The sequence below is a fragment of the Hemicordylus capensis genome, chromosome 1, assembly GCF_027244095.1.
Source record: "Hemicordylus capensis ecotype Gifberg chromosome 1, rHemCap1.1.pri, whole genome shotgun sequence".
Lineage (NCBI taxonomy): Eukaryota > Metazoa > Chordata > Lepidosauria > Squamata > Cordylidae > Hemicordylus > Hemicordylus capensis.
The window spans coordinates 335656095-335672943 of NC_069657.1; the positions used below are offsets into that span (position 1 = coordinate 335656095).

At 41.3% G+C, this 16849-nt stretch overlaps 1 protein-coding gene across 4 annotated transcripts in view; it reads right to left on the bottom strand.

Annotated features, from left to right (window-relative positions):
- The window catches only part of HS3ST5 (heparan sulfate-glucosamine 3-sulfotransferase 5), a 263739-nt gene that overhangs the window by 26250 nt on the left and 220640 nt on the right, over positions 1 to 16849 (bottom strand). Inside the window, exon 3 of one of the 4 annotated variants that reach the window (XM_053312770.1) lies at positions 12094 to 12165. The exons of the other annotated variants lie outside the window; for them this stretch is intronic. The gene's annotated coding sequence lies outside the window, so the exon portion shown is untranslated. The remainder of the gene's footprint in view (positions 1 to 12093; positions 12166 to 16849) is intronic. 4 annotated transcript variants of the gene reach the window in all.

Genomic DNA, 16849 nt, shown 5'->3' on the forward strand with positions numbered 1-16849 from the left:
CCCCAACCCAGTTGCTAAAGAAAAATTAACTCTGTCAAGGCCTATAGTATTTAAATATCACATGGAATCAGTATGGATGATACATCTCTGACTGGCCCAGTAGTGGAACAGCTCAGATGGGACCCCGCCCCAGATGAACCCACCATGGATGAAACCCACCATCCACCCAGGAAAGGCTGTATGTTACACCGGGCGTGGGAAAGGATGTGCATGCTTACAGCACACACACATCCTTGTCACGTGTGGTTGGGCCATCAAAGAAGAATAATCCAAAAAGGTAGTTTTATCCTCACTGCTTACAAATTAATGTTGTAGTGCAGAAGATTAGGATCAGAAAGATTTGTGTTGCCTTTGTGGCTGAGAAGCAAATTGGCATCATGATTACATGATGCCAGACTGGTCTCTGGGACAACCTGAAGGGTCCATATAATGCCTATTTAAGAAGAATTGCACTGCCGATACGTTTCTGATGTGATAGTTACCTACAAAGCCTGGAACAGCTTGGGCCTAGGGTACTTAAGAGAGCACCTTCTTTGTAATCAACTCTGTCACCTATTAAGATCATCTGGAGGGGTCCGGTTAAAGTTGCCGCCGGCTCGTTTGGTGGCGACTCGGAATCAGGCCTTCTCTGTGGCTGCCCTGGCAATTTGGAATATGCTTCCTGTTGAAATAAGAGCACCTCCTTCTCTGTTTGCTTTTAGGAAGACCTTCAAGATCCACCTGTTTTCTCAGGTTTTTAACTGAAATTAATTTTAAACTATTTGTTTTTATCTTGTGAGACTGTTTTTATTTGTCTTGTGAATTTTAACTTTTTAAATTCTGTATTATATTGTTGTTTTTGAACTCCGTACTCTGCCTAGAGATGCACATGTCAGGAGGTATAAAAATAAGATAAATAATTAAATAAATATAAATTACAGTGGTCATTAGCTTTGTCTGTATGACTTGTGAGCATGGAAAGTGACATGAGCAGGCAAATATTTTGTGGGGTGTATAGGAAGGGAGATGAGTGGTGCAATAGCAATGGAGATAGATACACTTGAGAGAGAGATTCCAAATTGAAAATGTCTATGGATTTGTATGGATTTAACTTGCTAATAACAATTTCAATTACTTGCAATGAAGAACAATTGCATAGTTCTTTATTATTGTGATTTCCTTAAGTTGATTATTTACCATTCAATACACTGGTTAAATATGCAATCTGAATATTAAAAAATTTCAACATCAGGTTATCATGTTTCCTAACAGAAAAATATATATGCTATAATGATTGTTTTCAATTTACAGGATATCCCTTTGAATCAAAATAGGTTAACAAAAACCATTCATTCCTGCCCATGTGCTGGGTTTAAAGGGTGAAATGTATGGAGTTTAAGGAGATGCTTGCTACCATATAGTGATAAAATAGTACAAGTGGAAAGAAAACAATCTCATTCAGTTTTATCAAGTGGCACCCAGTGTTTTCACTCTGTTTCCTTCTTTAATGATAAAATAAGAATTGCTGTGAATAAAAAGGGTGCAGGTTTATGAATTATACACAGTTATAGTGCTTATTACTGATCTGTGCTCATCCTCTTGAGAATCACTGCAGGAAATGCTTTGAGCAAATTCCAAAATTTGAAATGGGTTCTCCATTTCTGTATCTCATTCAGCTTTTGATATTGTGCATACATTATTTATCATAGCTCACCACTCTTTCGTTAGCTCGAGCTGTCCTCTGGCATTATGTCAGCAGAATGATGTTCATTTTGCATTTGCAATTACCAAATCTAAAAGGAAGTCCGTTAATCCTGCTTCTGTTAAGTCTCTCATTTAACAGATTGCTAAGGACTGCAATGTGAACAGAATACCATTGTGACCCAGAATCCTAATTATTCTTTTAATCTTGCCATTTCATTGGAATAAGTTTATATAGGAAATGGTGCCTTTTTTTTCTTTTAGAGGAGGGATAAAAGGAGTTTCTTTCCTTCCTCTGCATCACAAAATTGTCATGAGAACTCCTGTGAATGATGTGCTGTTCTACTGCATCCAGTGTCATTTCTACGATCACACACAGTTTTAGACAATCTCCTTGAAAATAATTTTGATGCAGTTCCACTTGGAGTGTCCTGCTCCCAGCAGTATGTGAGTGGCCCTGCTTCTCAATTACTTCACCTTAAGAAGTGTGAAAGAGCCACCTAGTCATTTCTCTTCCAATAAATAAAATATGTGCCTGAGAAAATCCTGGGTTTTTTTTCTGGTTGACTTCCTCTCCTGCTGCTCCCATGCTGCGCCTGTCTCTTCCTTCTGCCCCTTGCCCTGCCCTATCACTGACACTGAAGTAACTGCTGGCTACCAAAAGGCTCTGGAGATATAGTTTAAAGTGTCATTTTTTAACATGACAATGGTTTTCTTGTTCTTTTTTAAAAAGAGATATTCAATCCAGTTCACAGCTGAGAACAGGTAGGCTGTTTAGTGCTTTTCTATCTCTCCCGCATTCATATCCTAATCCTGAGCCCATTTGTTGCATAAAAACATGGATTTGGAACCGAGAACGTTGAGAGTGGGCAAGAAAAGGGAGTGGGACTGTGGCTTAATCCAAATGAGCAAAGCAATCAGGGTGTTTTTGAATCTGCTAATCATGTTTTTTTTATCCTGAGCTGCTTTTTTGTGGTTTCTCAACATTACTGCATTGGGCAGAAAGAATGTACACAACTTTACATGAATATATGGGCAATGTAGAGGAAGTAGTTCTTTCACCTCCCCACTCCACTCCCCAGGAGAAAGCTCAATACAAAAAAAATATATTAATACAGGGCTAGATACTTAATTAAGTATGACATACTCTCAGTTTAATATTAAATGTTGTGTATAAATGTCTGGGCAAGAATAAAAAAGGCCATGTTCTGCCAACCAAAGGAGTACCAAGTCAAATGTTTTGCTACTCTATGATAACCAGAATACTCCAAGTGACCAGTTTAATCAGATTGACTGATGAATCATGATTCATGTTCCTTAACGGCCAGTGTGGTGCAGTGGTTAGAGTGTTGCACTAGGACCAGGGAGACCCAAGTTCAAATTCCCATTCAGCCATGAAACTCACTGGGTGACTCTGGGCCAGTCACATATCTCTCAGCCTAACCTACCTCACAGGGTTGTTGTGAGGACAAACATAGTTATGGCTAGATAGATAGACAAACATGGCTAGATAGACAGACAGACAGACAGATAGATAGATAGATAGATAGATAGGAGTGTGGGGAAATTCACATGACCTACCAGGTGGGTGGTCGGGAGGGTGGGAGGAAGGCTTTCCAAACAATAGAATGGCTTCCAGTGGTATCTGGTGGGCCTCTGGGTGAAACAGGATGCTGGACTAGATGGGCCTTGGGCCTGATCCAGCAGGGCTGTTCTTATGTTCTAACTTTGTCTTTCCCCCGGTCTTATTACTCATTGCTTGGTGGAGCGAGGCCAATTGGTCTGAGGCCAGGACTCATTTTGCTAGCCTCTGGAGATCCCACAATGCACCACACAGATTGCATTGGAAGATTCCTCCAAGACACAGTGCTCTAGGTGACTGTCTTGGTGTGTGGCCCAGGCTGGAACCAGCCTGGCTCACACACGAGCAAGTAGCCTGGGTTAAGGGAGTGCTCGCTCCTTGGCTAGAAGCCAGGCTAAAAAGCTGGGCTAGGCAGTGCTGGCCCACCGGGATTGGGCCTGACCCTAGCGGTTCTCACATACAGCCTACTCCAGGCTGGCCATCCCTAGCATGGGTAAGGCTGTGTGTGAGAACAGCCTCTATGTGATGAAGCATGTCCCCAGCCCTAATAAAGCAAAAGAAAGAGCAAATACCCAATACAAATTCCAAAAATTCAGCCCTGTTGTAGTCTAACCAGTAATCTTTTGTACTAGCTGACGTGGCGCAGAGCATCTGCGCCTCTAGTTCTCCCTGTCTCTCCTCCACGATCTTCATTTCTTTCTCTCCCCCCCCCCAACCCATTCTCCCTCAGCGGCTAGGCTGCTTCTCCTCACCGGCCAGCTGCCGCTTCTCCTCGGTTGGCCCCCTGCCAGCGGCCACTTCTCCTCCACGGCCAGACGGTCTGGCGGCCACCGCTTCCCCTGCGTGGCTGGCCTGGTGTCCGGCCACTGCTTCTCCTCTGTGGCGAGCCTGGTGTGCTGCTTCTCCCGTCCCCATTGCTAATTGGCAGCTCACTTGCGAACTCTCGCAAAATCTGCCACACACAGAATTAGCAACAGGTACATTTAAGAGAATTAAATATATAGGTTTTTTGTTGGGGAATTTGTCCCAGTGGGGATCCTGTAGAGAGTGTCAGGGGAAAAAGGAGGAGTAGTCAAGAAAAAAAGGGAGGAAAAGGACACAAGAACATAAGAAAAACCCTGCTGGATCAGGCCCATCTAGTCCTGCATCCTGTTTCACACAGTGGGTTACTAGATGCCATGGGAAGCCCACAGGCAAGAGCTGAGGGCATGCCCTCCCTCATACTGTTAATCCCCTGCAACTGGTATTCAGAGGCATCTTGCCTTTGAGGCTGGAGGTGGCCTGTATCCCTCAGACTAGTAGTCATTGATAGACCTCTCCTCCATGAATTTATCTAAATCCCTCTTAAAGCCATCCAGGTTGTTGACTGTCACCACATCTTGTGGCAGAGAATTCCACAAGCTGATTATTTTTGTGTGAAAAAGTACTTGCTTTTGTCAGTCCTAAATTCTTGGCAATCAGTTTCATGGGATGGCCAATGGAGAAAAAATTCTATCAACTGGCTCCATATCATGCATGATTTTATAGACTTCTATCATGTCACCCACCAGACATCCTTTTTATAAACTAAAAAGCCCCAGGTGTTGTAGCCTTGCCTCATAAGAAAGGTGCTCTAGGCCCCTGGTCATCTTGGTTGCCCTGTTCTGCATCTTTTCCAGTTCTTGTCCTCGTTAGATATGGTGAGAAAAACTGTATGCAGTACTCCAAATGTGGCCGCATCATAGTTTTGTATAAGGACATTATGATATTCACAGTTTTATTTTGAAACCTCTTCCTAATTATTCCAAGTATGGAATTGGCCCTTTTTTTTTAAAACAGCTGCTGCATATTCTTTCAATGAGCTGTCCACCATGACCCCATGATCCCTCCCTTGGTCAATCACTGATAGCTCAGATCCCATCAGCGAATATGTGAAGTTGAGTCTGAGGGTTTGCCCCAATATGCATCACCTTACACTTACGAACCACATTTGAACCACATTTGCCATTTTGTTGCCCATTCCCCCAGTTTGGAGAGTTCCATTTGGAGCTCCTCACAATCTCATTTGGATTTTACTACCCTAAATAGTTTTGCCACCTAGCTGCTTACCCCAACTTCTAGATTATTTATGAACAAGTTGAAGAGCACAGGTTCTAGGACAGATCCCTGGGGGACCCCACTTCTTACTTCCCTCCATTTAGAGAACTGTCCATTTATTCCTACCCTCTGTTTCCTGTCCTTCAACCAGTAACCAACCCACACATGAACCTGTCCCCTTAACCCATGACTACTAAGTTTTCTCACGAGACTTTGAAGAGAAACTTTGTCAAAAGCTTTTTGAAAGTCCAGATATACTATGTCAACTGGATCACCTTTATTATCACCCTGTTGACATTCTCAAAGGACTCTGACAGTGAGGCAATATTTACCTTTGCAGAAGCCATGCTGGTTCTCTTTCAGCAGGGCCTGTTTTTCTATATGCTTCACAATTTTACCCTCGAGAATGCTTTCCTTCAATTTGTCTGCAACAGATGTTAAGCTAATGGATCCCCTCGGATTCCTTTTTGAAAATTGGTGTTATAATGTCTACTTTCCAGTCCTCCAGTACAGAGCCTTATTGTAGGGATAAGTTACATATTTTTGCAAGGAGGTCAGCAATCTCACATTTGAGTTAGTTAAGGACTCTTGGATGGATGCCATCTGGGCCTGGCGATTTGTTGATTTTTAATTTTTCAAGACAGTTTAGAATGTCATCTCTTGTCACTTCTATCTGACTCAGTTGTTTAACCTCTATCCCTGAGAACCCTGGTTCAGGAACAGGTATATGCTCAGTATCCTCTGCTATGAAGACAGCTGCAAAGAACCTGTTTAGCTTCTCTGCAATCTCCATATCCTCCTTAATAATCCCTCTCACTCCCTTTATAGCTTCCTTGACTTTACTTGCTAGCCATGCTGGCATCTTCCCGGAGTTGGTGGTACCTTTCCTCTTTTTTGATATATATTTTAACTGAGCTTTTATTATTGTGGTTTTAAATAAACTCCATTCTGGAGTGAAGTGATTCTCCTGATTTTCTCCTTTAAGTTTTCTTTTGACCAAACTCTTCATTTTAGAGAGGTTTCCTCTTCTGAAGTTCAGTGTGACTTCCTTGGCAATTCTCTCCTCGCATGAATGCTGAAATTGATCACACTATGGTCACTGTTGCCTAAAGCTTCCATGTCACTGACATCTCACGCACGGTCCTGGATGCCACTCAGGATTAAGTCCAAAGTTGCCTTCTTTCTGGTTGGTTCTGTGACCAACTGTTCTTGGTCATAGAACCACATTCATTTAGTGTGTCTAGAAATTTGGCTTCTTTACCATTATCTGAATGTGAATTTACCCAGTCTATGTGTGGGTAATTGAAGTCACCCATTATTACAGCTCAGTCTCTCTTTGATGCCTCCCTGATTTCCTTCTGCAACTCCCAGTCATTTTGATAGCATGTCCCTAGTAGCACATTTCCTTTCAAACTTCACAGAGTTTTTGTGGAAGACTCCGGTCTTCCTAGGTTTTCTAGCTTGTAAGATTCTATTCTTTCTTTAATACTACTCCCCCGCCCCAATTTGCTCCTCCCTGTCCTTTCTGTAGAGTTTGTATCCAGGAATAACAGTGTCCCACTGGTTCTCACTGTTCCACCATGTTTCCCTTATGCACACTATATCTATGTTTTTATTAGCAACCAAGCACTTCACCTTACTCATCTTGGCTCACAGGCTTCTGGATATTGGCATATAAGCACTTATATGCTTATATTGGTATTAGCATATATACCCCTATATGTTGAATCTCTTACCTGATGCATGTTATCTTTCTTTTGGCCATTTGATCTCTTTGACCGGCTACCACATCCGTCTGTCTGCTTTTTATCTGGTTCTACTCAGTCCCCTTCTGGTTTATCTGAAGCATTTATACCCTTACACCGTAAGGGATTGCATTTGCCAAACTGGATTTGCCCAGCTCCTGTCAGCTATTCCCCAGGCATCATTTTAAAAGCTGTTCTGTGATCATTTTTATTTTAAGGAAGTAGAAAAAAAGGATTGGTTCTAAATAGAGTCTTAGTTAAATCAGCATAAGAGTCTTTGTGTTTACAAGAGAAGCAGTTATAAAATGGGCCCTTTGGACATTTATTTTGTGGAAAGTATTCACATATGCATACCTCTACCCCACACTCTTTCCTAGTCTAAATGGTACAGTATAGTATAGTATAGGGAAGAGTATAATCTAAATGGTACAGTATAAGGAAACGATCCTGCCTATATGGTTTTGTTCCATGTATAGTAGAGCTATATATGAAGGGTTGCTTGTGAGGATAATGGGATGGAGATTTTAGCCTCAGGTGTGCATAAATCTAACTCTTTGGAGTTTTCAGATGCTGAAAATGTATGTACAGTATGTCAAAAGCCAGAATTTGATTTAGTATATCTCTTGGTAGTGATATAAAGCCATCAAGATATTCTAGCCACCTAGCCATAAAGATATTCACTGTTATCCAGGCTAACATACATGTACTTTGTCATGTATATTAAAGAACCTTTTGTTCACACAGGCACATACCTAATTATTAGTTGTTGCATACATTTCCATAGGTGGTTGGTTGAACATTATTTTATCCAATCGCCAGAAAATCCAACTGGGACAATGTCCTATGAGCATATCTGTCAATAATTTTCTGTAGTATTTTAGACACCAATTTATGAAAAAGTAAGAAACATTCCAAAAACTGCTCCTAGAATAGGTTGTTTTCAGGAACAAAATCTGTCAAAACAAATCAATGATGATAAATGATCACCTCCATAAGTCAATAGATTCCCCCTCCATACTTTGTGTAAGCTTAATTATGCACAAGTATCTTGGTCTTCACAGATAGCTGGTGATGCTTTGATAGGTGGTTCCACTTTGGAATCCAGTTAGCTCAGGTGTGCAGGTCTTTGGGCAACAGTAAGATGCACACGATAAAGGTGAGATTAATGGCATTGGTGATTTTGTCTGATCTCATGTTCTGTATTTGTTATGCTTGAAGGGAAAACAGAAAACTATATCTTCAATTGGTTGTAGATGTTACTAATTGGACTTAGTAAAAATGCGGGTAAATATCTGATTCTTAGTAGAGTAACAAAAGTTTCCATTATTAGAAGGTCAAATATCTAAGCAGATCTTTCAGTTTTGAATGGTACCATACTGGCTTTTATACATTTATTTGTTTAATTTGACTTCTACTCAATTTTAGAAAGCTCAGATATGCATGGAATTCCCATTGGCTTCATATCCAGGCATTCATATTGGCTTCATATCCAGGCCAGTTCTACAATATTTAGCTTCATCAGATGCTACAGCATCAGGGGCTTCCAAATCTTTCACTGGAATGAGCCACTTCCCTGCTGCTTTAACATCTGGAAAACTACAGCTTTGTTATTACCAGAAAGCTAGGCAAGCAATGCCTAGAGAAGAGCTTACAAATATCGTGGAGTAAGAACAACTAACTGCTACTGTTCAACATTCAAGATCACACAGACACATTTCACTAAGCGTGCATGTGAATTTATTCTAAATTATGAATAAAAGTTTAAGCTTGTCATAAACACCTCAATATAATTGGTAATATATACACAATAGATTGAATGATTACTATTAGGAAAGCTTAAAGAATACTGGCTTCTCATGAGATATTTGGGTTCTGCTTTAGTGGAAATGTTTGCCAGAGTTCAACTGATTACTGTCAGAATCGGTGTACTTCTAGCTGTATTTTGGGAAATGAAAAAAAAAGTAGAAAAATGTTTGGAGGGAAGCAGTTTATTTTGGAGGTGGGCAGTATTTGTTCTTGTTAAGATAGGGATGTACACCAGAAGACTTCCGTAAAATTAAAACAATCCCACTGCCATATTACAGGTTATCTTGACTGCTGGCTATTTCTTTGATTGGTAGAAGTACACACCTGCATGCCTCCATACATTTTAAGAACATAACAAATTAAGCTCCTTCCAAATTCATGTTACAGGGTACCTTTGGAATGGAAGGGTGTTTTTTTTGTTTTTGTTTTTAAAGAATTGCTTTTTTACTGTGGAAATGTACAAGTAGGTACACCACAAACACATCTCCATTAGGGTGTGTATATATAATATGGCCAGGTTTGGGAATCACTAACATTGTTCTCACAATGTCTTACCCAGAGGAGGGTGGGTGGGGAGGCAGGCTCCTACCTGCCTCGTTGCAGACATTCAGAGGTTTCTGAAACCTCCACCGCTCGTACTTCCACTTCTGTATAGACTGTTGTCTACAATGGCTCACTGTCCTCAACTTGCTTCAGGAAATTTGTCTCCATTTGTGTACTGACCTCATTGGCTTCTGTCAGACATTCGACGAGATCCTTAAACTTCTGTTTGTGATTGAGAAGGTAACTTCCATCCTCTTCTCTTTCTATTAGAATGCCAAGGCAATAGGAAATACTTCCCAGTTCTTTCACTTCTACTTCTATGTTCAGGTGCCCCACAATCTCTTTACTGTCATGTTTCTTTTCATAGCAAATAATCAAGTCATCAACCTAAGTCAGAATGTAAGTCCATCTATCATTTTTCAATCTTGCGTATAGGCAGGGTTCAGCCTTTCCTTACATGAAACCCTCTTTGAGTAACATCTGGTTCAGCTTCTCATTCTGGCATCAGGTCATGCAGAGGCCCATTGCACAGGGTGGCAGCCTCCAAAATAGCCACTGTGCCAGGGGGAGAGGCCCAAACGGGCCAAAGAATGGCTGAACGGGCTGGTTTTGGAAGAAAGGGAGGCCGGTGGGGGGAGAGGGAAACTCCGTGGACCCCTCGCCACCTCAGATAATCCCCAGAGTGGGTAAATTTAATCATGAGCCCCCCAGACTGAACTGGGGGTGGTGTTGAGAGGGGTGCCAGACCAAACTGGCCCAGTCCACTTCGGATTCGAACTGAACCGGACCAGCCAGTTCCATGCACACCCCTGGTTTAGAGAATCTTACTTGTGTACTTCTGCTTTAGTTGTGGCAGATAAAGAAATCTCTCCCCCTCCCCGAGCTCTCTTAGAGAGTTATGGGCCCAGTGAATATAGACAAAAGGCACAGCAAGTAAGTGAAAAGCCTGCTTGATTAGAAAAGAGTTCCAGAGAAATGTTAGGGAACCTTTTTGTCATGGAGACTGCAGCACAGGGACAGGCAGCAATCCCGAGGCTGGATGGATTTAATTTTGAAGCATGGTCATTCAGGATAGAATCCTTTCTCATGAATCAGGGAAAGCATGCTGGAGGATAGATCTGAAGTAGTTGGAGAACAAGCAGCATGGGATGCCCAAAACAAAAAAGTATACAGATTCATCTGCTTGCATGTGAGTGACTCAATTATTGTTCATTTAAGGAAGACCAGTACAGCTAAGGAAGCTTGGGAGATTTAAAAAGGCCTGCATGCTAGGAAGATAGCTAATACTAGCATTGATCTGACTGTGAGACTGTGCAACATGAAACTCAAAGAAGGACAGAATTTAACTGTGCATGTTAATCAAATTTTAGACATTTCATGAAGGTATAAAAGGGAAAATGTAAAAATCCCACATCAGGTAATTATTGGATTTATTTTGAATAGTCTACCAGAGAAGTTTCAGGTGATACATTGTGCAGTGGAATCAAGGGAGGAGATTGATTTGGAATTTCTGATTTCAAAACTTCAGGATTTTGATATGAGAGATGCATCCTCTAATGAACTCTCTGACCAAAAGAGTCAGGTTAAGCATTTCAGATGAAACAAAAGAGCAAGGTCTGTTGGCTGTATAGGAAACCAGGCCATATGCAAGAGAACTGTTCCCAGAACAAAGGCCCTAGCCACAGTAGAATGCTGAAAGAAATTCCAAGAGGGATGACTCATCACCCAGAATCTCCTCAAATCAGAAAAACAGAGCTAACAGAGATTCCAAAGAAACAGTATGAAAAGGGTTTGGAGCAATTTTTGAAACTTTTGAATCCATTCAAAGTGATTGCAAAAATGACTATGGGAAGTCTAACAATATGGCCAGGTTTGAGAATCATAAAGGTCATTCTCACAATCTCTTACCCAGGCGGTGGGGAGGGTGGGCAGGGAGGCAGAAGCCTGCCTCCCCACAGAGGTTTCAGAAACCTCCACTGCTCATGCAGCCACATGCATGTGCGGTAGCAAGCAGCAAAGTGCTGGTGCTAGAGCTAGAAGCCACACTGGGTCCTCCATGGACCCAAAAGGCAGTGTGTGTGCAGCAGAGCAGCTGCTCCTAGTATAGCAGCTGCTCCACACTGTGTGGTTTTTCATTCTACCTGGCTCACTGCCCAAAATGGTGGTGGGCCAGTTGGAGCCCTGCTATCCGAGACGATGGTTTACATGATCTCCTACAGGAGTAGAATGAACTATCGGTTTGTTCTACCTTGGTAAAGAGCCGGAGAGCAAAATCAGGCTCTGCAGGTCTGGAGCAGTCAGGACTGGAGGGCTCCTGGCACTCCAGACAACACAAGTTGTCTGGAGTAATCCAGGCAACTCATGTTGTGAGAACAACCTTATTTTTTCCAACAAGGACAATATGAAGCATATGCCTCTAAAATCTGTTATAAACATTTCAATTTTTGTTTGACAGAATGCATAGGAAGCTGCCTTACACTGCATCAGACCATTGGTCCCTCTATCTTGACTGGCAGTGGCTCAGGAATTTACAGGCAAGAGTCTCCCAAACCCTACCTGGAGATGTCAGTAAGTTAATCTAGGACCTTCTGCATGCTATCAGAATGCTCTTCCCCCATCCTATGTCCTCACCCCATAAAAGAAATATCTTATAGTGCTCACATGTAGACCCGCATCCAAATTCAACCCAAGTCCTTTATGTTTTGTTGATTCAAAGTTTGTCGCAGTGGGATCCTGTAGTGTGTGTGTATAGGGGAGTGGGGTTTGGAGTCAGGAAGAAAAGGGAGGGAAAGGAGGAAGAGAAAATACAGTTGTTTCTGGAATAAAGTCATAAACAAACAAACATAATATTGCTTTGTATTTATGAGGGGGAAAGCTATAAGCACAGACCTTGCTTACAAAAGGGGGCAATGTATAGGGATGTGTGGAAGGTCTGGAGGTTTGGAGGTTCAGTCAGGAGGTTCTGGGGTTCAGGATCAAACCTAACCCCACCCCAGTTCTGTCCCGACCAGAACTGAATCTCTGAACAAGTCCATGATTTTTTTAAAAAAATAAAAACAAATTAAAAATACCTTTAGCCCCTTCAGGGGGCTTCCTGTAGGCCTCAGGAGTGGGGTGTCCGTGAAGGTTCCCCCTTCCCCCGCTGGCCTCTTAAATCACTGCTGTGACCCGGGAAAAAGCTTCATTTCGGCCTGTTCGGGCCTCTGTAAGTGCGCACGGTGGCCATTTTGGCCACTGCCACACATGCGTAAATGGCCTCTGTGAGGCCTGGCATGACCCAGGGCCTCACAGAGGTCATTAGCATATGTGCAGTGGCCATTTTGTTTTTCCAAAATGGCTGCTGCTCATGTGCAAATGACCTCTTTGAGGCCCTGGGTCATGCCAGGCCTTGCAAAACCTAGCATTTACAAAATAGTAAAATTAACATGGAGTGGAACTGAGGGAGTTCACTCATCTAACCAGTTATATTTATTTAAGGAAAGCAGACATTGGCTGATATGAGGAGGAAAATTATTCCAAGTAGCCCCATTGAAATTAAAAGGCCAAGTATTTTCTCTCATGTCAACCACTAAATATCCACTACTTTGAAAAAAGAAATGTTTGTCCTTTATCTTGGCATCCTGAAATATTGTCATTATATTTAACTAGTTGTGTTTAAAAAATCCGCAACAATCTGTGATTTGTACAATTGCACAAAAGTGCCATTTAAAATTAGATGTGCTATATTTGTGCAATGTTGCAAAAGCACGCTTACAGTAATACAAGAAGTGCTTCATGTGTCTGGATGTCAGCCACCATATTTTTGTAAGGGTGCACTTACATCTGGCACTCTGTGCAGGGGCAGTGGGGAGCAGAGTTCTGCCTGACCTCACTAGGGGTACAGCGCATTGGATTCCATCTGCTGGGCACATGTTTGATTGTGCCAAATCATCTGAAGGCGGTGTCTCTGTCTTATAAACTGGCCCTGTCCTCAGCTGCAGCAGTCAGAATGAGTTCAGCACCCATCTGCCACAGTATTCAGTGGGGGGTTAGCTGGTTGCCTTCTAGAGGCCACGGAGAATTGTTTTGTCTTCACCTGATTGGACATTAGTGACTTTTGCCTTTTTCTCACTGAGTATCAGTCAGTCTTATGATGTTAGAGGTGGTTGTATTTAACTAGTGTAGATCCTGGAGTCATACTGGCACCTGTGGGTATTGGGCGAGTATTGTACCACAATGGTTTTCAACCAGAGGCACTATTATGGTGAAGGGGGAATTCCCCCATAGCCTCTCAGGGTTTTGTGGTCCAGGGGTATCTCAGAATGGAGGTCGTTTGGGGGCTTGTTTGTCTTGCCCACTGAAAGCTTTGGGAATTGGTGTGTGTGTGGGGGGGGGGGGGAGAGAGCGAGAGAGAGAGAGAGACAGAGACAGAGACAGAGAGACAGAGAGACAGAGACTCACATATTCCTTGCTCAACACAGGAAACTATATGGTAGCAAAGCAGCTTTAGCAGTAGGCTGCCTGCTAGCAGCCTCCGAGCCCAGTTAGTTTGCCCAACAGTGTGGAAGGCAGCTGTTGTCTTTGAGGCTGCCTCCCCTAAGGAGTGTGGCTTTATCTGCACTCTGAAATATTGTTCTGTTGCAGTTCTTTGTAGATAATAAAATGTAGCCAGAATTTCAACTCATCTTGTGTGTTCTGTCTCTTATTGGATTCCAGGGGCAAGTGTACAGTCATGTCACTTAATACTGTGAAAAGTGCTCCATAAATGAAAAAATTCTGCAAAAATATATTTAGCCTGACTTAAAACTTTTAGAGAACAATGCTAGTTTTGTCTTCTTTTAAAAAGTATTGACATCTTGACATTCTTTCAGTTTTCTAATACATTTCCTTTCTTCACATCCATTACTAAGTGCTGCTATTCTTTATACCTTGTTATTTTCAGTAAAAATTCTATTAGAAACAATATTTTTCCTGGGTGCATTTTGGCCACATCTTCCTACCTTAATGCATGAAGAACAGCATTTACTTTTCTTAGCAATGGCACTAAGCTGGATAGGACTACACAGTAACTAAATGATATACATCTTGTGTTGAGAAATCTGACCCTCAGGGAATGATGTGCTAATGATGTGCAGAGCCTTTCAACTCCAGGTTACCAGTTTGAACACTGTCCATTAATATTCAGGTCAAATAATACACTGCCACACATCGCTTCCCCTGGTACAATTTCAGTTAGAACCTTTTATTTTAAATAGAATGCATTTGGAATACTTTTTTTTTTTTTTTAAGTAGAGTCAGACCAATACTAGGGCTTTAGAAACTTCTACAATAAGGATTTTTAAACAAAAGCCCAATGGAGTGACATGACACAATACAAAATATCCCTGTATAAATCAGCTTAAATATCAGTGCGTTTCCAAAAGTCACCATACTAAGATATTGGTACTTTGAGATGCAATTGATGAGTAGAACTTAATTTGAGAATCGAAAGGTCCTTGTATATTTTCAGTATTAGGCTTGAGTCATGGGAAATAGTGCATCTTCCATCTCACTAACCACAAGCAGTTACAGACCTCTGGATAAGACCAGGAGACCTAATTGCCAGGAAAACACCAGATATAGCACTTTTCATTTCTGAAACTGAGGGCTAGAAGGGGAGGGCCAAAATTTGGATTTGGGAACTAGATTAGGTAGCCCACATCATTATTAATATTCCATTAATATGTGCAACTGTAGTTGTCTTGTTCATAAAAGGAAGGAGAAGATATTGACTGCCTTATAAAATGAGTGACAGGCTGCTCCACAGCAATGCATGTGGGAGTGGATTCCAATGTGTATGGAGTGCAATTGTTGGTTCCACTTCAATGGTACACTTGAAACTGCCATGAGCCATTTTTGGAGGGGTGGTATATAAATCTAATAAATAAATAAAATTAAATAAATAAATTCCAATGTGCAAGTAGAATCCCTACTAATGGTGGGGTTAGCTCCACTGAAACAATGAGGGAATGTCACAAAGCTATCAATGCCTAAGAAATGTCTCTTAGCTGAAGAAAAACCAAGTTCAAAACCAAGTTTGGGGCGACTATGGACATGATGTCACAACTTTGTGTGACAGCTCTTTAAGAAAAATGGGGTGGGGGAATGCCATATACCAGCAACAGTTTCACTTTAAGTAACCTCTGCTCTCACTACAAGTGTGCAAATATATGCACGTGGGAGAGTTTAAGAAGCAGTGGAAATTCTCTGATAGCAGCTCCTGAGAAGAAACCTCTCAGAAAAAAATGTGGGTGTTCTGTCCAGATGCTACTGTACATGTGCAATCTTTTTCAAGCACAACCACATAATAGGAACTTAAGAAATAGAAAGGACAACTTATTACAGTTCATTGTCTTGGTTTTAATTTTAAAAAACATTTTAGTCCTAGAAACAGATTATATTTCATGGTTAAGTTACTTTTAATTCAGTTACACAATTTACCTGGGGAAAAATCAGTTCATTGCCTGAGTCAAGAGATGAACAAATAATGTTTACAATAATATAATCAGAATTATTGCATTATTGATTGGAGGTAGAACTCTAATTAATATCTGATTAAAATCCATACTTAGCTTGTGATTTATCTAATAATGATACCAATTAATTAATTGTTTTCCATCCAAATAGAGAAGGGACAGGATAATGGGATTCTGATGCTTTTGCTATTAAAACACTGCAAATGGATTCAGAGATTTTGCTTACCAATATTATGTATAAACATAATTGGTAACTCAATTCTCCTTTTATTTGCTTTTTAATCATTTGTATATCTCTTAGAAATAACTCACTAACAAAAAAGGCAACTTCCACCACAGTGAGACTGCTATGCCTTTTTCGCAAAGAACTGGATATAAGAGTTATGTAACAAGAACAGCTGCTAAGCTGATCCTTTGAACAAACAGAAGATAATGCAATTGAGCCGGCTTTTTGTAGAGAGGTCATGCCATGGGGATTCTATTGCTTTGGACTAAAATATGGATCAGTGTACTTGTTCAAAATTTGAATTCTAGTGTACACATGATTTGTAATACTTTAATATGTATTCAATTTCCTATAGGTTTCCTAGATATTTGCTACAATTACACTGATGATGCAAGTATGAGGTTACAGAATCTGAGATAACAGGGTGACTGGATGCCTCCTGTTCATGGCACAATCCTCTTTTTACTGCAGGACAGCCCAATACTATACAACAACCATTTCCTTCCTTCATCAGGGATAAGATTGCCGTCCAGCTGCCAAGAAGAATTGACCACCACTGCCTTTTCCTGCCAGCCAATACAATTGATTGCACTGAATCCTCAGCTGGGACCTAAAATGCACTGAGCTGAGCTCAACCAGAATAGCTATTTTCCGGGCATGATGACAGATCTGATTGAAAGTCACATGGAGAGTCACA